The sequence below is a fragment of the Manis pentadactyla genome, chromosome 7, assembly GCF_030020395.1.
Source record: "Manis pentadactyla isolate mManPen7 chromosome 7, mManPen7.hap1, whole genome shotgun sequence".
NCBI lineage: Eukaryota > Metazoa > Chordata > Mammalia > Pholidota > Manidae > Manis > Manis pentadactyla.
Window position 1 is genome coordinate 123,383,775 of NC_080025.1, and position 23,707 is coordinate 123,407,481.

The window sequence follows — 23,707 nt, forward strand, 5'->3', positions numbered from 1 at the left end:
AGAATTTTGATGTTGGAAGTTCTTCTTCATATTGTATCTTAATTTGTTTTTAGGCTTTGATATCTGTATAAACACAAGCAAACCCTTTGCCCACCCTTTTATATGCCCTTTATACCATTGTGAAGAACTTATTGGAGATCACCACACAGGAACTGCTTTTTTTTTTTTTTTTTTTTATAGAAAGGAATATTATCAGAAAAATGTACTTCCGTAGCTGATCATCTGACACCCTTTAAATGACCAAAATTAAGGATATTTAAAGCATGGATTAATCGGTGATTTGCAGTTAGTTTTATCCTATCAGGGAGTCATCCCACTTTTCTTTCTTTTTTTTTTGTTATCATTAATCTACAAGTACATGAAGAATATTATGTTTACTAGGCTCTCCCCTATACCAGGTCCCCCCTATACACCCCTTTACAGTCACTGTCCATCAGCATAGCAAAATGTTGTAGAATCACTACTTGTCTTCTCTATGTTGTACAGCCCTCCCCTTTCTCCCACCCCCATTATGCATGCAAATATTAATACCCCCTTTCTTCTTCCCCCCCTTATCCCTCCTTACCCACCCATCCTCCCCATTCCCTTTCCCTTTGGTACCTGTTAGTCCATTCTTGGGTTCTGTGATTCTGCTGCTGTTTTGTTCCTTCAGTTTTTCCTTCATTCTTATAATCCACAGATGAGTGAGTTCATTTGGTATTTCTCTTTCTCTGCTTGGCTTATTTCACTGAGCATAATACCCTCTAGTTCCATCCATGTGGTTGCAAATGGTAGGATTTGTTTTCTTCTTATGGCTGAATAATATACCATTGTGTATATGTACCACATCTTCTTTATCCATTCATCTACGGATGGACACTTAGGTTGCTTCCAATTCTTGGCTACTGTAAATAGTGCTGCGATAAACATAGGGGTGCATCTGTCTTTTTCAAACTTGAGTGCTCCATTCTTAGGGTAAATTCCTAGGAGTGGAATTCCTGGGTCAAATGGTAAGTTTATTTTGAGCATTTTGAGGAACCTCCATACTGCTTTCCACAATGGTTGAACTAATTCACATTCCCACCAGCAGTGTAGGAGGGCTCCCCTTTCTCCACAACCTCACCAACATTTGTTGTTGTTTGTCTTTTGGATGGTAGCTGTGCTCACTGGTGTGAGGTGATACCTCATTGTGGTTTTAATTTGCATTTCTCTGATAATTAGCGATGTGGAGCATCTATTCATGAGTCTCTTGGCCACCTGTATTTCTTTTTTGGAGAACTGTCTTTTTCTGTTCTCAGCCCATTTTTTAATTGGATTGTTTGTTTTTTGTTTGTTGAGGTGGGTGAGCTCTTTATATATTTTGGACGTCAAGCCTTTATCGCATCTGTCATTTACAAATATGTTCTCCCATACTGTAGGATGCCTTTTTGTTCTATTGATGGTGTCTTTTGCTGTACAGAAGCTTTTCAGCTTAATATAGTTCCACTTGTTCATTTTTGCTATTGTTTTCCTTGCCCGGGGAGATATGTTCAAGAAGAGGTCACTCATGTTTATGTCTAAGAGATTTTTGCCTATGTTTTTTTCTAAGAGTTTTATGGTTTCATGACTTACATTCAGGTCTTTGATCTATTTTGAATTTACTTTTGTGTATGGGGTTAGACAATGGTCCAGTTTCATTCTCCTACATGTAGCCGTCCAGTTTTGCCAGCACCATCTGTTGAAGAGACTGTCATTTCCCCATTGTATGCCCATGGCTCCTTTATCAAATATTAATTGACCATATATGTGTGGGTTAATGTCTGGAGTCTCTAATCTATTCCAATGGTCTGTGGCTCTGTTCTTGTGCCAGTACCAAATTGTCTTGATTACTATGGCTTTGTAGTAGAGCTTGAAGTTGGGGAGTGAGATACCACATACTTTATTCTTCTTTCTCAGGATTGCTTTGGCTATTTGGGGTCTTTGGTGTTTCCATATGAATTTTTGAACTATTTGTTCCAGTTCATTGAATAATGTTGCTGGTAATTTGATAGGAATTGCATCAAATCTGTATATTGCTTTGGGCAGAATGGCCATTTTGACGAAATTAATTCTTCCTAACCAACAGCATGGGATGAGTTTCCATTTGTTACTGTCCCCTTTAATTTCTCTTAAGAGTGACTTGTAGTTTTCAGGATATAGGTCTTTCACTTCTTTGGTAAGGTTTATTCCTAGGTATTTCATTCTTTCTGATGCAATTGTGAATGGAGTTGTTTTCCTGATTTCTCTTTCTATTGGTGCATTGTTGGTGTATAGGAAAGCCACAGATTTCTGTGTGTTAATTTTGTATCCTGCAACTTTGCTGTATTCTGATATCAGTTCTAGTAGTTCTGGAGTGGAGTCTTTAGGGTTTTTTATGTACAATATCATGTCATCTGCATATAGTGACAGTTTAACTTCTTCTTTACCAATCTGGATTCCTTGTATTTCTTTGTTTTGTCTGATTGCCGTGGCTAGGACCTCCAGTACTATGTTAAATAACAGTGGGGATAGTGGTCATCCCTGTCTTGTTCCCAATCTCAGAGGAAAAGCTTTCAGCTTCTCGCTGTTTAGTATAATGTTGGCTGTGGGTTTATAATATATGGCCTTTATTATGTTGAGGTACTTGCCCTCTATACCCATTTTGCTGAGAGTTTCTAACATGAATGGATGTTGAATTTTATCAAATGCTTTTTCAGCATCTATGGACATGATCATGTGGTTTTTGTCTTTCTTTTTGTTGATGTGGTGGATGATGTTGATGGATTTTTTACTGTTGTACCACCCTTGCATCCCTGGGATAAATCCCACTTGGTCATGGTGTATGATCCTTTTGATATATTTATGAATTCGGTTTGCTAATATTTTATTGAGTATTTTTGCATCTACATTCATCAGGGATATTGGACTGTAATTTTCTTTTTGGTGGGGTCTTTGCCTGGTTTTGGTATTAGGGTCATACTGGCTTCATATTCCCTCCTCTTCTACTTTTTGGTTAACTTTAAGGAGAATGGGTATTATGTCTTCTCTGTTGTCTGATAAAATTCCGAGGTAAATCCGTCTGGCCCAGGGGTTTTGTTCTTGGGTAGTTTTTTGATTACTGTTTCAATTTCTTTGCTCATAATTTGTATGTTTAACTTTTGTTCTTCTTCCTTGGTGAGTCTTGGAAGGTTGTATTTTTCTAGGAAGTTGTCCATTTCTTCTAGGTTTTCCAGCTTGTTGGCATATAGGTTTTCATAGTAGTCTTGAATAATTCTTTGTATTTCTGTGGAGTCTGTCGTGATTTTTCCATTCTCATTTCTGATTCTGTTGATGTGTGTTGAGTCTCTTTTTCTCTTAATAAGTTTGGCTAGAAGCTTATCTATTTTGTTTATTTTCTCAAAGAACCAGTTATTGGTGTGATTGATTTTGCTATTGTTTTATTCTTCTCAATTTTGTTTATTTCTTCTCTGATCTTTATTATTTCCCTCCTTCTGCTGACTTTAGGCTTCATTTGTTCTTTTTCCAGTTTCGATAATTGTGATGTTAAACTATTCATTTGGGATTGTTCTCCTTCTTCAACTGTGCCTGGATCGCTATATACTTTCCTCTTAAGACTGCTTTTGCTGCCTCCCACAGAAGTTGGGGCTTTGTGTTGTTGTTGTTGTCATTTGTTTCCATATATTCCTTGATCTCTATTTTAATTTGTTCATTGTTCCATTGATTATTTAGGAGCATGTTGCTAAGCCTCTATGTGTTTGTGAGCCTTTTTGTTTTCTATGTAGAATTTATTTCTAGTTTTATAACTTTGTGGTCTGAAAAGCTGGTTGGTAGGATTTCAACTTTTTGGAATTTTCTGAGGCTCTTTTTGTGGCCTAGTATGTGGTCTATTCTGGAGAATGTTCCATGTGCTCTTGAGAAGAATGTATATCCTGTTGCTTTTGGATGTAGAGTTCTATAGATGTCTATTAGGTCCATCTGCTCTACCTTGTTGTTCAGTGCTTCCGTGTCCTTACTTATTTTCTGTCCAGTGGATCTATCCTTTGGGGTGAGTGGCGTGTTGAAGTCTCCTAGAATGAATGCATTGCATTCTACTTCCCCCTTTAGTTCTGTTAGTGTTTGTTTCACATATGCTGGTGCTCCTGTGTTGGGTTCATATATATTTAGAATGGTTATATTCTCTTGTTGGACTGAGCCCTTTATCATTATGTAATGTCCTTCTTTATCTCTTGTTACTTTCTTTGTTTTGAAGTCTATTTTGTCTGATATTAGTACTGCAACCCCTGCTTTCTTCTCTCTGTTGTTTGCCTGAAATATGTTTTTCCATCCCTTGACTTTTAGTCTGTCCATATCTTTGGGTTTGAGGTGAGTTTCTTGTAAGCAGCATATAGATGGGTCTTGCTTTTTTATCCATTCTATTACTCTGTGTCTTTTGATTGGTGCATTCAGTCCATTTACATTTAGGGTGACTATTGAAAGATATGTACTTATTGCCATTGCAGGCTTTAGTTTTGTGGTTACCAAAGGTTCAAGGTTAGCCTCTTTAGTATCTTACTGCCTAACTTAGCTCGCTTATTGAGCTGTTATATACACTGTCTGGAGATTATTTTCTTCTCTCCCTTCTTATTCCTCTTCCTCCATTCTTTATATGTTGGTTGTTTTATTCTGTGCTCTTTTGTGTTTCCTTTAACTGCTTTTAGTGGGTAGTTGATTTTATTTTTTTGCCTTTAGTTAGTATTTTGTTGGTATGCTTTCTTTGCTGTGATTTTATTTTCTCTGGTGTCATCTGTTTAGTTTTAGGAGTGCTCCCATCTAGAACAGTCCCTCTAAAATACCCTGTAGAGGTGGTTTGTGGGAGGCAAATTCCCTCAACTTTTGCTTGTCTGGGAATTGTTTCATCCTTCCATCATATTTAAATGGTAATCGTGCTGGATACAGTATCCTTGGTTCAAGGCCATTCTGTTGCATTGCATTAAATATATCATGCCATTCTCTTCTGGCCTGTAAGGTTTCTGTCGAGAAGTCTGATGATAGCCTGATGGGTTTTCCTTTAGAGGTGACCTTTTGCTCTTTAGCTGCCTTTAAAACTCTTTCCTTGTCCTTCATCTTTGCCATTTTAATTATTATGAGTCTTGGTGTTATCCTCCTTGGGTCCTTTCTGTTGGGAGTTCTGTGTATTTCTCTGGTCTGTTCAATTATTTCCTCCCCCAGTTTGGGGAAGTTTTCAGCAATTATTTCTTCAAAGACACTTTCCGTCCCTTTTTCTCTCTCTTCTTCTTCTGGTACCCCTATAATATGGATATTGTTCCTTTTGGATTGGTCACACAGTTCTCTTAATATTGTTTCATTCCTGGAGATCCTTTTATCTCTCTCTATGTCAGCTTCTATGTGTTCCTGTTCTCTGGTTTCTATTCCATCAATGGCCTCTTGCATCCTATCCATTCTGCTTATAAACCCTTCTAGAGTTTGTTTCATTTCTGTGATCTCCTTTCTGGCATCTGTGATCTCCCTCCGGACTTCATCTCTTAGCTCTTGTATATTTCTCTGCATCTCCGTCAGCATGTTTATGATTTTTATTTTGAATTCTTTTTCAGGAAGACTGGTTAGGTCTGTCTCCTTCTCAGGTGTTGACTCTTTGATCTTTGTCTGCCTGTAATTTTGCCTTTTCATGGTGATATAGATAGTTTGCAGAGCTGGGATGAGTGACGGCTGGAAGAACTTTCCTTCTTGTTGGTTTGTGGCCTTCCTCTCCTGGGAGAACAGCGACCCCTAGTGGCTTGTGCTGGGCAGCTGTGCACAGACAGGGCTTCTGATTCCTGCCCGGCTGCTATGGAGTTTATTTCCACTGTTACTGTGGGTGTGGCTTGCCTCGGGCCGCTGCTCCGATAAGGTGGAGCCGAGTTGGACAGGGAGCAGCTGGGAGGCTATTTATCTCTGTGAGGGGCCTCCGTACTCCCTGCTTCCCAGGGGGTTAGAGTGCCCAGAGATCCCCAGATTCCCTGCTGCTGGACTAAGTGTCCCAGGACGCTTCCATCCGGTTTTGGGGTCCCTGTCCCTTTAAGACTCCCAAAAAGCACTCGCAAAAAGAAAAAAAAAAGCCACTCGCTTTTCTTTGTCCTGGGTGCCAGCCTCAGGGACCCACTCACAGGTCTTGCTATCCTGTTTCCCTAGTATCCAGGACCCCACACATGCACTGTGTCTGCGCTCTGGTCCGGATGGCTGGGGCTGGGTGTTTAGCAGTCCTGGGCTCCCTCTCCCTCCCTGTTCTGACTCCTCTCCTCCTGCTGAGAGCCGGGGTGAGGGGCGCTTGGGTCCCGCCAGGCTGGGGCCTGTATCTTACCCCCTTCACGAGGCGCTGGGTTCTCGCAGGTGTGGATGTGGTCTGGATGTTGTCCTGTGTCCTCTGGTCTCTATTCTAGGAAGAGTTGTCTTTGTTATATTTTCATAAATATATGTGGTTTTGGGAGGAGATTTCCACTGCTCTACTCACGCCGCCATCTTGCCTCCACCCCCTATTCCTAGTCTTTTTGATAAAGCCATTCTAACAGGTGTGAAGTGATATCTCATTGTGGTTTTGATTTACATTTCCCTGACAATTAAAGATGTATTTTTACAAGTCTCTGTTGGCCATCTGTGTATTTCTATAGAAGATGTACAGATGGCCAACAGAAACTTACACTCTACATCATATGGTAGTTCTATTTTTAATTTTCTGAGGAACACCATCTTTTAATCTTTTTCTTTTATCTTTTTTTTGCAATTGAATTTATGAGTTCTTTATAGATTTTAGATATTAACTCCTTATCAGATAGATGATTTGCAAATATTTTCTCTCATTCAGTAGGTTGCCTTTTCATTTTCATGGTTTCCAAAAGCTTTTTACTGATGTAGTCCCACTTGTTTTACCTTTATTGCTTTTGCTTTTTCATTGCTTTTTAATGGTAAAAATTAATCATTAAAAAAAATAAAATTCTGATACTTACATTTTTTGGTCTACTTCTCTATAATCCCCATGTCCCATACACATATGCCTACAAAATAGAGAAAGTGAGGAAAATACATGACTAGTATGCTGACTTTTCTAAATCATTTTTGGCATCTGAAGACATTCATAAATTTCAGCTTCTCTGTTGTCTGTGGTCTTAGTAACTTTTTTATGTTTGTGTAAGATAGTAAGTGGAGACCACTCCACACATACATACATCTTTCTCTCCTTTGTAGCAAATCTGAGAAAAAAAGACAAAAAATTGCACATGTTCTCGATTTCTTTACTAAAATTTTCATGTTACAAATACCCACTTCAAAGACAAAGACCCGAGGAATTTCACACCTAAACACTGAAAAATATTGGAAAAGATTATACAATGCAGTTTCAAACACTAAATTTTAATATGATTCATTTTAATCAAATGATCTCTTATTTTTAAGAAAAGGTCATGAAAGAAGAGAATGACATAATGGAGATAACCATAGCTTCATAATAAATACATTAAGGAAGTGGAGAGAGGTCTTATCAGTTGTTATGTGTGGTGAGAAATAAATAATGAGTTATTATTTGATGTAATGGAGATGCTACCTAATGCTACAGTGGTAATCACTTTACAATATCTAAGTGAATCAAATGAACACATTGTACACTTCAAACTTACATGTTATATATCAGTTATATATTAATAAGGCTGGATTTTTAAAAAGGATGAAGAGCCAATTGACAACTAGCTATCTGCTTCTGCTTATTTGAAATACAATCTTTGTGAACAAACCATCCTTCTTAACACAGTATTTATTGTTATGTAAAGGTAAACATCTATAAAATATTTATTTTGCTGTTTTGTTCTACTACAAAAAAAGGGAGCAAAATCTGGCATTTAAGACAAACTTGTAAATAGTCTTTGTTGTTTTATTTAAATTGTGGAGGAAATTTAAAGGCCCAGCTTATTTGCATTTCAGATCAGAAAATAAAGATTTTAAAAATCTTGATAAGAGTTTTACGCTGACCTTGATGAAAATCCTTTACACTAGTTTTCTATCAGGCAAATGCCCTGGTAAACTTAACAAAAAGTTCTTTAATTCTTATAAAATTTCACTGCAGAAGACAGGTAGTTAATAATGCTTCAAAAAATGGCAAATATATTTATACCTAAACTTGAAAAAAGTGCAGCCCAAGGAAAGAGTCATTTGTAGGTAGGTGACACAATAAGTTAATGCCAGAACCTCAGTAAGATGTCTGAGGCTGGCTGACTTTTCATAGTTTCAAGAACATTCCTAGACTAGTGGATATTTCTTCTTATTCAGAATAACACACTACAGAGTTGTTCAATTTGTTCTTGATAATCATGATGGATTATGAATTATTATTGTTACATAGCACATATTCATACATATATGTTAAATGAATGAAAAAAACACTCTTTTAAGTGAACCATGTAATTTATTCAGTAAAATTTGTTGCCTAGCCAGACTTTCAAGAACAGTGAAACTACGGGATCAAAGGTCCCTAAACTCATTAAAATTCATTCCTGGTTTTCAAGTTTTAGACAAATATTGGCTTTCCAATAGACACAATTTTTTAGCCTATTTAATCTACCAGGATAAGACAGAGCAAGAACAAGGGCAATTTGGTTTGGGCTTAATACAAGACTAATCTCATAGAACTTTACTTCTGATACTTTTACTAAGATTTGTTTGCAATCCAAAACAGCTGCTCTCTAAAGAGATATAGATAGTGCTACATATAAAAACTCGTTACTATTCTGACATTCTCCACCATACTCATATGTTTTGTTTCTGATGTAAAGTCAACATTTTAAGCTGTTGAAGTCTAAAGCACATCTTTGTGATATGTACAGTACATTTCTTTAGCATTCACAAGCCCCAACTCATCCCATTTTTCTCTTGGAAAGCATTTCTGATGCAGGAATAAACACATCCAAAGTACACAAGGCACACACATCTGCTCAGAGCGAGTTAAATAGAAAATCTTGAGTATTGCAGAAAGGATCTTTCAAATGGATTATTTTCTGCCTATCAAAATGAAAACCGTTACAGTGAAGACAATGACCTATCAATTACCTTAATTATATAAATAAGGATTATGGTCTACTACAAGCAGAATTTGAATTTCATTGCCTATTTCAAGTTTAAGTGCTATTTTCTCTGCAGCATGATTTTTACACCTATTTAAGGATGTAGCAAAAATTTAATCATTGAAATCATGGCCCAATTCACAACTAAAAAAAAGGAGCAAAAAGCCCCTGTCATTCTTTTAATATTAACTTGAACTTCTATTCATCCACAAAGTCCTAACAAAGTTAAGAAAGGCATAAGAAATAATGAATTTTTCCTAATGCGAAACTTATGAAGAATGTAGAAAACTTATTTTACATGATGTTAAAATCACTAATGGTTTTCTTGAATTATGCATTACATCAGTGAAATAAAAAAAAACTTTTTCAATAATTATGAATTGATATTTAAACTACTTAACATCTTTAAATAGGATTTTCTTACCATAATTAAAAATGATAGACCACACACCAGTGTTCTATTTTCTTGAATAGATGTTGAATTAAACGATTTTGTATAAATTCCCAATAGCCGAACATTAATAATATAGTACAGTTCTTCCATTTTTTGTATCAATTCTCCTTGGAGACTTTTGAGTAAAGTTTAAAGTAATGCCTCTCTGAGTTGCAAAATAGAAATAATAGAGAATAGTATAAACTTTTAATTAGTTTCTTTCTTATTTTAGGGAGTAGCAACATGTGAAGACTACCATAAAGGCTATGATCTACTGAGATTACTTTTCTCAAGTTGCTTAAGAAAGTCACCTCTATTCTCCTAAGGTCTCTCCTCAACTATGCATAAAGTTGGTGAATAAAGTTATAAAAACGTGTTTGTGCTTTAGTTTGAATTTGACATGGTACACGATCCTCAGAGGATTCTGGAAAGTATAGACTTAGTCAAAAAGGGAAACAAAGAGACACCAAAATCCCAAACTGTTAGCATTCTGATTTGTCTGCCTCTAATTTTTGGCATGCATGACATTTTGAGGTAAGGGAGTGTGTTCTTTACTGCTCATTGCCCGTTCTTATCACAGAGTTCTGAACAAAGGAAAGAAGGCTCAATGAAATTCGCTTGTTCATAAATGCACAGACACAACTGCAGTGGGATCAGACTGTTGATATACTTTTTTCATGTAGCAATAAACATAAGTATTTCTTAAATAATCTAAAACATGACCTTTGAAGGCTGCATTCTATTCCATTTTGGGGGGATGATCAAAAATTTATCTAATCAGAATTCTAGGACATTATAGTTGTTCTTACTTTTCCTAAACAGTGTTTTTGGGACATTATTGTCATTATCAATTTTTCATAGTTCTTAAAAGAGAGAAGACTGGCACGCAGAAAACAGTATTTAAAAAATTTTTAATATGTGCCATTAAATTACAGGGAAGTTCAACTGCCAAGAATATATGTTTTTAAAAAATCTATCTGAAGAAAAATTTTCTAATATAATGAGAATGGGAGCAAAAGAGCACAATATTTTTCACCTATTGTCTTTGGTTGAAGTACCTTTTGAAGATTTTCTCATGATCCCCTAATCTGGAGGGAGGCAGACTAAATAAACATTGCAATATCATATTTATCCCTTTATCTATTTAATTCATACACCTACCAAACATACAGAATCATATGTGAGTTCCCTCTAAAAGGGAAACTCAAATTAATTGTTGTTCCAAGGTTGCAGGAGGGATAATAGGAGAATCTGGGGAAGATCAATATTAGCAATTTGGACTCTATATAAAAGCATATTATAAATTATAAAGTTATTGGAAGGTACATTATTTCTTTAACTCTATAATTTTCCATTTAAAATAGCACCTACAAAAAAATATATATCACCTACATCCTAAATGAACTGCCAGGAATTTAAAGGATATTAATGATTACATTTTGACTTGTCAGAACACTGGTGTTCAACCTGCTACAGAATGAAATGAACAGCAAAAAAGCTGCATTCAGATGAAGGAGTAATTAATGTCCCTTTTTCTTACAACACTGAAAAGACAATCTAAAGATCTTTCAGATGCCAAAGAGGAATTGTCATTTCAGAAAAGAAAAGAAAACCTACAGGAAGGGATTTTTATAGTATTGAATAAAGGTCAGAGATGATTCTGGACTGGTGATACTATTTTTAGTTTATATTACTTTTCCCATAGACTGCTTTAGTATTTGCTTGTTCTTAAATGATGTCTGATTCTCCATCATTTTCTTCCCATGTGCTACTACTGAGGGATTGTCAAATTAAAGTTTTTAGTGAGATACTGTAAGATATTTGTTACTGGACAGAGTGAAACCCTATTTTAGAGAAGTTAACAATTGCTGGACACAACAGTATTTCTGGGCAAAACTGAAACTAAGATCCATTAAATCGAAGAAATGTCAGAACTAGGAGGGATTTTAAAGATCATCTGGCTTACTGGTTTACAATCTGGATTTCTGAAATATTGGAGGACTTTGAAGGAGCAATGGGTAGAAAATGAGGTTTGTAAGCTATTTTCAGCATTTGAAAAAGCTTTAAAAGTTGTATAACTACCCATGAGAAGTCTTCACTGATTTTTTGCTCTTGCTTAGGATTAAATGAATTAACTTAGATAGCCCTAGTTATATTAATCAAACCAAAAGCTCTTATTTGCCATTGTTTTTAATAAATAAAAATGAGAAACAATTAATAGGTGAAATTTCATAGGTATAACCTTTCAAAAATAACCAGTGTTGAAAACTGGAAACAAATGGTCTTATTTTTAGAGAAGACCATAAAGTTAAGTGACTTGCTCAAGATTAAATGAATTAGTGTGAAGGCTTGGACTGAATTTCAAGTTTGCTGACCACCAGTAAGTGAGGGGGTGGTTAAGCAACCTCATCTTCTAGGTCTTTCTCTGTAACGACACAGGTAGCCCCCTTTTGATGAAGCCCCTCAGATTCCTCATTAACAAAAAGAAGTCTAAATCCCTCAATAATGACCTAGAATGTGGAAATTGGACTAGGTAATTAGAGATTAAAGAAAATGGGTGTTTGCAAACCAAGGTAAAGCTGACTAAACAGACACAAGACTCTTAGTTCTACCTCAAGGCAATAGAGAAACTCTTGACTCATTTATCCCTGAGATGCTTTACAGGAACTCAGACCCCCACCACATGGATCACTTCCTAAAAACAAGCACTACACCTCAGACTGGGTGGAGCGAGAAGACTGATTAGGATTCTTCAACCTCCTTCCACCTCACCACTGACCACTCAGAAGAATGGACACGAGCTGATCACACACCTTGCAACCCTTTCCTATAGTTCTGCCTTTTAAACCCTTGCTTGTAAGCCAACAGTGCATGCAGAGCCTTAAGCATTAGCTACCTATTCTCCTTGTATGGCACCCTGCAATAAACACCCACTTCCTTTCACTACAACCGGAAGTCAGTGTTTGGCGTTGCTGTGTATCAGGTGAGCAGAACCAGGTTTGTTTGGTTTGGTACCACTTCTAGTTCCAAACTCCTTAGTGGCTGGTGCTGCTCCACTGTAGTCTGTGTGGGGGATGATCCCTGGAGTTATGCAATGCAGCCCTCTCACTCCTGTATTCAGGGACCCTGCACAGTCCTGTTTTTTTCAATAAAATGTCAGATTTTATACGGATTTTAAATGTTCATAACAACATGAAGTATTACTTTTCCAGATTGATTTGCATTTTATGAAGGCCTAAGGCCTTAAACCCATCAAAAACCTCTTCCTTCAAGCTCTTCCAAGAGAGATTTAATCTCTCACAAGCTGTCCTTTCTGGTAGAGAGCCAATAAATAAGGTAAGGATGAGCTGATTGTAACTTTCCAAAAGATCATTGATCTATTTAGAGTGGAATTGGGGAAAGCATGCTATGAGTGTTTGTAGAGTTGGCTTCCCTCATAAAGGAAGTAACTGAATTGTGCTGTATGGTTTAACCTCCTCTGCGTGACCCTGTGGGTATAGTCTCATTCTGAAAGATATGCTTTATCACTGTCTTAGGATGACCAAGTATTGTGCTATAAAGACAGGAAAACATGGAGGCGAGGTTTCAACACATTTTAAGTACCAGTATGTGTCCTCTCTGTAAGAACCAAATCTTATTTTCTGAGGCAGATAAGTACAATATGTGCGTCATAGCTCTTTTTGTGAGCTTGGAATAGAAAGTAATTTTGCGCTTTCAATACTGGAAATTCAATGCTTTCAAATAGGTGTCAGTTATGGTCTGTGGAACCATAAAATAAGCATTAAAATATCTCAGCAAATATTCTGGCTTAAAAAATGCATTTTGATTTGCATTTAGATTTAACTAAAACCATAGGGACTCAACACTAGTAGTGCACTGCATTCTTCTTCTTTGTTGAAATCTCTTTTGTAAGAAGGAGAGACAGGTACATGGAGTCATATAAGCCCATTCCAAAACTAGATCCTACTAAATATTAAGAAAAAAATCTTCTGATGACTCCTTAGAAAACGACTAATGGCTAGTGAATGACTTAATACAACCACTTTTGAGTGATAAAAACTATGGGATATCCACAGCTTTATCCATATTTTAGTTTTAAGTGATGCAAATGAAAGAACGAAAGAGACATTTACAAACTATGTACATTACAAAAATATTTCTCCATAAAATTGACAAGACTTTTTCTTCCTTTTCTTCCAGTGTTTGAGTTGTATTTTAATTGGAAGGATTTTTTTTCAGTGCTTGCTCACTGTGTCATTATCAGACTCCTCCGCTTGTCATGTAGTCAAGCTATTCCCTACTTTAAAGTAAATATCAGCCCTACTGGCACATAATGATTGCTGTTTATCCTGAATATTTTTTATTTCTCTTATTTTTCACAAAAAGATATTGAGAAAATGGAATTTGAAATAATAAAACTATCCAAGATAACAATCTTAAGAGTGTATTCTGTGGTCAATTGGTCCAATGATATTCATGCAATTCCCTTCCCATTCACAACATTGGGCCTGTAATGACCCAGTGTGTAGTTGTTTCCCTTTGTCACCACTGCAGCTGTGTTTGTTTGGATGTTAAACAATCAGCAAAGTAGAATGATAATTTCAAGTTTTATGAGAGTAGCAATAAAGATGACTAGTTTTTGTCACCAAAATTTAGTGACAATATCTAATCTTTTATGAGGGTTTCCTATGTGCCATATTTTAAGTGTTTCACATATGTAATTTCATTTAGTCTATCCCCCACTCCTCCATGATCTCCTAAGGTGGACACTATTATTGCTCCCAGTTTTCAAGAGAGGCTAACCAACTTGCTTAAGATCAAATAGCTAGTACAAGTGCAGCCAGGGAATGATCCATGAAATCTTGAGCAAGAACCCAGGGTGTCCCAGGATTTGATGTTTTCAAAGTTCCCTCCCCAGGTGACACTAATATGAAGACAGTTAAGAATCACACATTGGTCCAGATTCCACATCAAGGTGGGTTCAACTCAAGTGCTTTCAGGACCAGGCAGGTAAAATAATGTCTAAAGCAAGCAGATACAGACCCATATTCTAATAGTACTGAATCTTTTACCTGCAAAGGAATCCCTGGGGAAACAGTTAAAATACAAATTACTGAGCCCTACAGAATCTTCGTTCAATCTGCATCACAATTACCTAGGTTTTATTTTCAAATGTAAATTTTTGTGTCACAGGTAACCACTGCACTGCTCTGAAATCCTGTGTGCTAACAAATTCTAGTATTCTCATACTTTGAGCCTGGGTTCTCAAATATGAGATGATCATTTTATTCATTCTAGAAAAATTTTCTGAGTACCTATTTTATGCATGAACTTATAGGCATTGTGTAAACAGCAGAAATAAGTCTCTCTACCTCTAAGGAGTACATGTTTTGCTTAGAAACAGAGAGCATGAACAATTAAATATACATCAGATGGGTAGGTGCAGTGGAGAAAAATAAGTTAGGGGTGGGGGATGGAGGGTAGAGCGGTCATTTATATGATCGTCGGTCAGCCTTTCTGATGAGATTACTTTGGTACAAAGGATGTGAGGGAGTTAACCATGGATGCTTGAACAGCTCAGCAATGTACAGATTAAAATAACAACATAAAGTACAAAGGCTGTGAAGGGAGAGTTTGCCTGGTATGTTGGAAAAACAAGATCAGTGTTTGGAGAAGAGTGAGAAAGGACAGAAGTAATAGTAAAGATGTCAGAGAGGCGGTAAGAAATGGATCACATTGGATGGTGAAGGCCATGGTACCTCACTGTGTGACAAGAAAACATTAGGAAACATAGGAAAAATGACATATCTGCCTCAAATAGAAGATATACTTTGTGGGATAACTGTGGAGGCAGGAGGACCAGCTGGGATGCTGTGGTTGTGCTCCAACCAAGAGAAGATGGCAGCATAGCCAGCATGGTAGCAGCAGAAGTGGTACACAGTCAAATTCTGGATATATTTTAAAGATTAAGCCACGGTGATTTTCAAATGGAATGGGTATGGGCCATGAACAAGAGAGAGGAATCAAGGACGACTAGATCTAATGTGTGGGCATTTAGTCCATAATATATTTGGTATTCAGGTAAAATGGTGTCCCAGCAAATTCTCAGTTGGGCACCAATATGAAAATTCTTGCATTTACGACTTGAGCAAGAATTTTCTTGCTTGTGACACCCTCATGGAGCACTGAAAGTGAAATGCTGGAGCACATTTTTAAAATGACTGTGATTCATTAAAACCCATATTCTTCCTGACATGAAACACTGAATACATTTATTTCACTACCTGCAAATTTGAATAGAAAAAGAACAAACTTTTCTCAGTGCTAATTATATCAGGAGGGAATTGATTTTTTAATACCAGAAAAATATCTGTAACATTTTCCTGTGGTTATTAATATTCTTGAGCAGAGATACCGGAAATGCTTCAATTAAAAATAAAACCGAAACAAAGGGTGTCTCAAATAAGAGGCAAAAGATGGACCATCCAGTGGAAAACTCCCCTGGCTCTATTTCTTTGATCTCTAAAGCTTACCTCCTACCATTTAAATCAAATTTCTGCATTTTTAAATAAGTGCTATTACTTACATAATCATTCTATGGTTTAATGTGTTCAATATAAAAACCCATCTTGTTACTCTTGAGATAAATACAGGGTTTGTATCTCGTAATAACATGATGTAATAACTTTTGTTATTTAATAAAAGCAATGTAACCTGTTGGATTTTCACGTACAGCAAATTTCGTTCAAAACCTGTAACATCCCTCAGGTTAGGGATAATGAATTGTTTTAACACTCACTCCTCTCTTTATTTAGCTCTTACCTTCTTGCCCTATTTCTAAAGGCTGTGCCCCATGTCTGCCTTTTATTGTAAACCACATGAATCCTTTTTGGATACAGACACTCTATGAATAATAAATGAATGCAAATGTATGAGCTGACTTTTAAACATCTATTTTGAAATCTGCATTCTTTGTCTTCTTCTCCATTCAAGCTTTGATCACTGTGCAGAGAGATCTGTCAATGACTCAGAAATTTAGGCACAAATTAATTTTTATTATTTTAGAACCTTATCTAATAGGAAATAAATACATAGGATTTCTTACCCAAATAAAACCACAACCATGCCATATCTACTGCAAGCAGTTTTCATCTGACTCCACAAGTTAGTAATTTTGATTTTAAAATGCGTTACCTTTCCTGTTACAGAAGCTTGTGACAGAAAGGCATTTAAGAGGTAGCTAAACTTGACATGAGATTTTGAATCCTAGAAGGACTTTGCTCTTTAATGGAAGACAAAAATCTATTGAGGAAAAGAGTTATATATAAAGACAAATGGGCTTTTATGTGGGAGTTCAAATTTCAAAGAAAGGAAAAATTATTCTGAAGGAATGGAAAGAAAAAAACAATGAAGTATATACCAGATCTTCAGGGTTGTATACAAAAAGTTATCTGTTTAGAAACTGCAACAATATTTGGTATTTTATTAATAGATGATAAGATTAAGATTTTCAATAAACAGATGCTGTAAATCTTCAAAATATAGTGAGCAAACAGATGACATGAAAGAAACTTTTCATATAACTTGGCGGTTGTAGGCTAGGTTGTCAGGTAACTTCCAATACAGTACCTGCAAAGCAAACTCAAACAATAAAGGCAAGCATGTGTGCATGCACACACACACACTATACCAATGGGACTTTGTGGCCTAGGTTTCAAGGGAAGAAAAATCAGACATTCATTAAGATGTTGCTATAGTCTAACAATAGAGGATTCTCTGAACTGTCCATGTTTTTCCAATTGGCAATCTGAGGGAGAGCTCCCATATACATTGATGCATTATCCTTATCATTGTAATTGATGCCTAACACTTTTCAACCCATTAAATGCAGTCCTGAATAGAAGGGACATTTATCTCCCTGTAAGATGATCATCACTTTGAAACTCTAAGTGATCTCAAATTTCCTAACAGCTTAAATCACAATACTGCAGGGGACAATAATATATAGTGCTACTGATTCATTTCCTGACTGATGAAAGATATGATCTCACATACCTGAGCACACTGGTGAGGTCCTGCTTAATGAGTTCCAATACTATTTCCAAGGATCAGAGGGAGAAGAAAGATCACTATGTCCAGATTTTACAAGCTGACTAGTTCTCCTTTACCCTAAAGATGGTACTAGGCTTTGACATTATCCAGAGATCCTGAGGTGCTAGCACAGAGAAAAAGGTTTTTATTTCTCCTAAAACCATGTTCTAGAACTTTAGTATGACTCACCATAGTCTTCACAGAGCCTGAACTTCCTAATGAAAAGATTTACAGGAGGTATTCTCATTTCTGACATCACATATTTTTTTCACAATGTACTCTTCAAAGCATGAAAAGAGTATTTCAAGACACTGTGTGATGGCAGTGTCCCAATCTATATCAGTAAGTCTGGACAGACCTTCAAAATTCTGACCACCTGAAAACCTCTAGGTGATACAGCAAAACCAGGACCCAGGGGCTCCAGATTTATTTAAAGGGAATATAACACCAGACAAAATGCAGACTAAAATGAAAATAACAAAATAACATTATGAATAACCATAAGGTAATATAATCAACAAATCAGACAACATTGTTATTAAAATAAAAAATTCCAAAATAGGCATTGATATAGAAATAGACCAAAAACGATTACCAAAAAGAGAGAATTCCCAAAAAGTTACTTATGTTAATCACAAATTTCTCTATTAAAAAATGAAGTCTACTCCATAAAGTGACAAAAGAAAGTTGCAGAAATATAGCATATTACTTAAAAAATGTATGCCTATACATACTTACATGTTCTGAGGGAACATAGTTTGGAAAATTATACTTCTGACTATTAAAAGTGGTTTCCTGATTCAAATGTTGGCATGAGAGGTGAGATGGAGAACTCCCCCCAAAACCACAAATAGTATGAAAATGTAGTTAATTGATACAACTAACCCTAAAACAGCAACAAGAAAGAAGGCAGGTGGTCTGAGAGGCTTCCTAGCAGCTCGAGGGCTGTTGAAGGGCTGTTGAAGGAACGGGGTTTGCACGGAGCTTGCTGTGTGGGGGAGGGGAGAGCTGGACAAGGTTGTCTGGGCGCGCTCTGCCCAGATGGCTGGGAACTTTGAGGAGCTTCAGGCACCCCATCCCCCTGGCTGCCTACTCAGCTCCAAGGCCCCCCACTGTGACACACAGCCTGCTGCAACTTCCTCCTAGCCTGCCAGCACCGGTTGACAAACTGGCAATCACTGCACTGGCGCTGGCCAGCCAGAAGGAGGCTCAGCCTACAAAAGCTATAGATGCAAAGCACAGAGGCTTACACCTGTGTGCTCAGCCCACTGGCTCTGACACCGGAGACAGACACCGCAGACAGGAATCAGGAAACATATCTTTCCTCCTCCCAACCTCACTCTAGGGGCTGAGCAGCTCTCCTACCACCCCCAACCTCACTCTAGGGGCTGAGCAGCTCCAGAGATTGGAGCCTCTGGGCACTATTGGGCACCACACAGAAATATGAAACATCAAAAGAACATGGTTCAGACCAATATCTCACAAACCCCAGAAAAAGGGTCAAATGAAACTGAACACACCAATCTGCCTGAAAGACAGTTCAAAATAAAAATCGTAAACATGCTTAGGGAGGTACAGAAAAATATTCAAGAACTCAGGAACAAATGTAAGTCAGAGATTCAATCATTAAGAAATTCCGTATCAGAAATGAAACATACAATGGAGGGATTTAAAAGCAGATTAGATGTAGTAGAAGAGACGGTAAATGGAATAGAAATTAGAGAAGAGGAATGCAAACAAGCTGAAGCACACAGAGAAAAGAGAATCTCTAAGAATGAAAGAATATTGAGAGAACTGTGTGACCAATCCAAACAGAATAATATTTGTATTATAGAGGTACCAGAAGAAGAGAGAGAAAAAGGGATAGAAAGTGTCATTGAGGAGGTAATTGCTGAAAACTTCCCCAATCTGGGGAAGGAGATAGTTGCTCAAGCCATGGAGGTGCACAGATCTCCCAACACAAGGGACCCAAGGAAGACAACATCAATATATCTAATAATTAAAATAGCAAAGATCAAGGATAATGACAGACTTTTAAAAGCAGCTAGAGAGAGAAAAAAGATCACATACAAAGGAAAACCCATCAGGCTATCATCAGACTCTAAACAGAAACCTTACAGACCAGAAGGGAGTGCCATGATATATTTAATGCAATGAAGCAGAGGGCCTTGAACCAAGAATACTCTACGTGGCAAGGTTATCATTTAAATTTGAAGAAGGGATTAAACAATTTTGAGATAAGAAAAAGTTGAGAGAATTTACCTCCCACAAACCACCTCTACAGTGCATTTTAGAGGGACTACTATAGATGGTAGTATTCCTAAGGCTAAACAGATGTCATCCAAGGGATAGACAGAGTACAGAATATGATTCCTAACATACAAAGAATCGAGGAGGAAGAAAAAGGAGGAAAAAAAAAAAGAACCATTAGGTTGTACTTGTAATAGCACCAGAAGTGAGTTAAATTAGACTGTTAGATAGTAAGGGATTTACCCTTAAACCTTTAGTAACCACGAATCTGAAGCCTGCAATGGCAATAAGTACATACCTATCAATAATCAACCTAAATGTAAATGGTCAGCATGCACTAATCAAAAGACTTAGAGCCACTGAATGGATAAAAAAACAAGACCCAGACCCGTCTATATGCTGGCTACGAGACTCACTTCAAACACAAAGACATACACAGACTGAAAGTAAAAGGATGGAAAAAGATATTTCGTGCAACTAATGGAGGAAAAAGCAGGAGTTGCAGTACTTGTATCAGACAGAACAGGCTTCAAAACAAAGAAAGTAAGAAGAGACAAAGAAGAACATTACATAATGATAAAGGGGCTGGTCCAACAAGAGGATATAACTATTATAAATATCTATGCACCCAATACAGGATCACCTACATATGTGAAACAAATACTAACAGAAATAAAGGGGGAATAGAATGCAATGCATTCATTTTAGGAGACTTCAACACACCACTCACTCCAAAGTACAGATCAACCAGACAGAAAATAAGTAAAGAGACAGAGACACTGAACAATGTATTAGAACAGATGGACCTAACAGACATCTACAGAACTCTCCATTTAAAAGCAACAGGATTCACATTCTTCTTAAGTGCACATGGAACATTTTCAAGAATTGATCATATACTAGGCCACAAAAAGAACCTCAGTAAATTCAAAAATATTGAAATTGTACCAACCAGCTTCTCCAATCACAAAGGTATGAAATTAGAAATAAATTACACAAAGAAAATGAAAAAGCCCGCAAACACATGGAAGCTTAATAACATGCTCCTAAATAATCAATAGATCAATGATCAAATAAAAACAGAGATCAAACAATATATGGAGACAAATGACAACAATAATCCAACAACATAAAATCTGTGGGACACAGTGAAAGCTGTGCTAAGAAGGAGCAATACAGGCCTACCTCAGGAAAGAACAATCCCAAATGAACAGTATAAGCTCACAATTAATGAAACTAGGAAAGGAAGAACAAATGAGGCCCAAAGTCAGTAGAAGGAGGGACATAATAAAGATTAATGCAGAAATAAATAAAATTGAGAAGAATAAAACAATAGAAAGAATCAATGAAAGCAGGAGTGAGTTCTTCAAGAAAATAAACAAAATAGATAACCCCCTAGACAGACTTATCAAGAAAAAGAGAGTCTACACACATAACCAGAATCAGAAATGAGAATCACTACTGACACTAAAGAAATACAAAGAATTATGAGAGAATACTATGAAAAATTATATGGTAACAAAATGGATAACCTAGAATGGACAACTTTCTAGAAAAATACAACCTTCCAAGACTGACCCAGGAAGAAACAGAAAATCTGAATAGACCAATTACCAGCAAAGAAATTGAATTGGTGATCAAAAAACTACTTAGGAAGAAAACTCCTGGACCAGATGGTTTCATGGCTGAATTTTATCAAACATTTAGTGAAGACCTAATACCCATCCTCCTTAAAGTTTTCCAAAAAGTAGAAGAGGAGGAAATTCCAAACTCATTCTACGAGGCCAACATCACTCTAATACCAAAACCAGGCAAAGACACTACAAAAAAAGAAAATTACAGACCAACATCCCTGATGAACATAGATGCAAAAATACTCAACAAAATACTAGCAAACCAAATTCAAAAATACATCAAAAAGATCATTCATCATGATTAAGTGGGATTCATCCCAGGGATGCAAGGATGGTACAACATTCAAAAATCCATCAACATCATCCACAACATAAACAAAAAGAAAGACAAAAACCACATGATCATCTCCATAGATGCTAAAAAATCATTTGACAAAATTCAACATTCATTCATGATAAAAACTCTCAACAAAATGGGTACAGAGGGCAAGTACCTCAACATAATAAACGCCATACATGACAAACCCACAGCCAACATCATAGTTAACAGCGAGAAGCTGAAAGTTTTTCCTTTAAGATCGGGAACAAGACAGGGATGCCCACTTTCCCCGCTTTCATTCAACATAGTTCTGGAGGTCTTAGCCATGGCAATCAGACAACACAAAGAAATAAAAGGTATCCAGACTGGCAAGGAAGAAGTCAAACTGTCCCTGTTTGCAGATAACATGATATTATACATAAAAAACCCTAAAGAATCCACTCCAAAACTAGTAGATCTAATATTTGAATTCAGCAAAGTTGCGGGATACAAAATTAATACACAGAAATCTGTTGCATTCTTATACACTAACGATGAATTAGCAGAAAGAGAAATCAGGAAAACAATTCCATTCACAATTGTATCAAAAAGAATAAAATACCTAGGAATAAACCTAACCAATGAAGTGAAAGACCTATACCCTGAAAACTACAGGGCATTCTTAAGAGAAATTTAAGAGGACACTAATAAATGGAAATTCTCTTGGCTAGGAAGAATTAATATTGTCAAAATGGCCATACTGCCTAAAGCAGTCTACAGATTCAATGCAATCCCTATCAAAATACCTACAGCATTCTTCAATGAACTAGAGCAAATAGTTCTAAAATTCATATGGAACCACAAAAGAACCCAAATAGCCAAAGCAATCCTGAGAAGGAAGAATAAAGCAGGGGGAATTATGCTCCCTGACTTCAAGCTCTACTACAAAGCCACAGTAATCAAGACAATTTGGTACTGGCAAAAGAAAAGACCCATAGACCAGTGGAAAAGAATGGAGAGCCCAGCATATATGGTCAATTGATATATGATAAAGGAGCCAAGGATATACAATGGGGGCAATGACAGCCTCTTCAACAGCTGGTGTTGGCAAAACTGGACAGCTACATGTAAGAGAATGAAACTGGATTATTGTCTAACCCCATACACAAAAGTAAACTCAAAATGGATCAAAGACCTGAATGTAAGTCATGAAACCATAAAAGTCTTAGAAAGAAATATAGGCAAAAATCTCCTGGACATAAACATGAGCAATTTCTTCATGAACATATCTCCTTGGGCAAGGGAAACAAAAGCAAAAATGAACAAGTGGGACTATATCAAACTAAAAAGTTTCTGTACAGCAAAGGACACCATCAGTAGAACAAAAAGACATCCTACAGTATGGAAGAATATATTCATAAATGACATATCTGATAAGAGGTTGACATCCAATTTATATAAAGAGCTCATGTATCTCAACAAACAAAAAGCAAATAAGCCAATTAAAATAGGGGCAGAGGAGCTGAACAGACACTTCTCCAAAGAAGAAATTCAGATGGCCAACAGACACATGAAAAGATACTCCACATCGCTAATCATCAGAGAAATGCAAATTAAAACCACAATGAGATATCACCTCACACCAGTTAGGATGGCCACCATCCAAAAGACAAACAACAAATGTTGGCAAGGATGTGGAGAAAGGGGAACCCTCCTACACTGCTGGTGGGAATGTAAACAAGTTCAACCACTGTGGAAAGCAGTATGGAGGTTCCTCAAAATGCTCAAAATAGAAATACCATTTGACCCAGGAATTCCACTTCTAGGAATTTACCCTAAGAATGCAGGAGCCCAGTTTGAAAAAGAGATATACACCCCTATGTTTATCACAGCACTATATACAATAGCCACAAAATGGAAGCAAGCTGAGTGTCCATCAGTA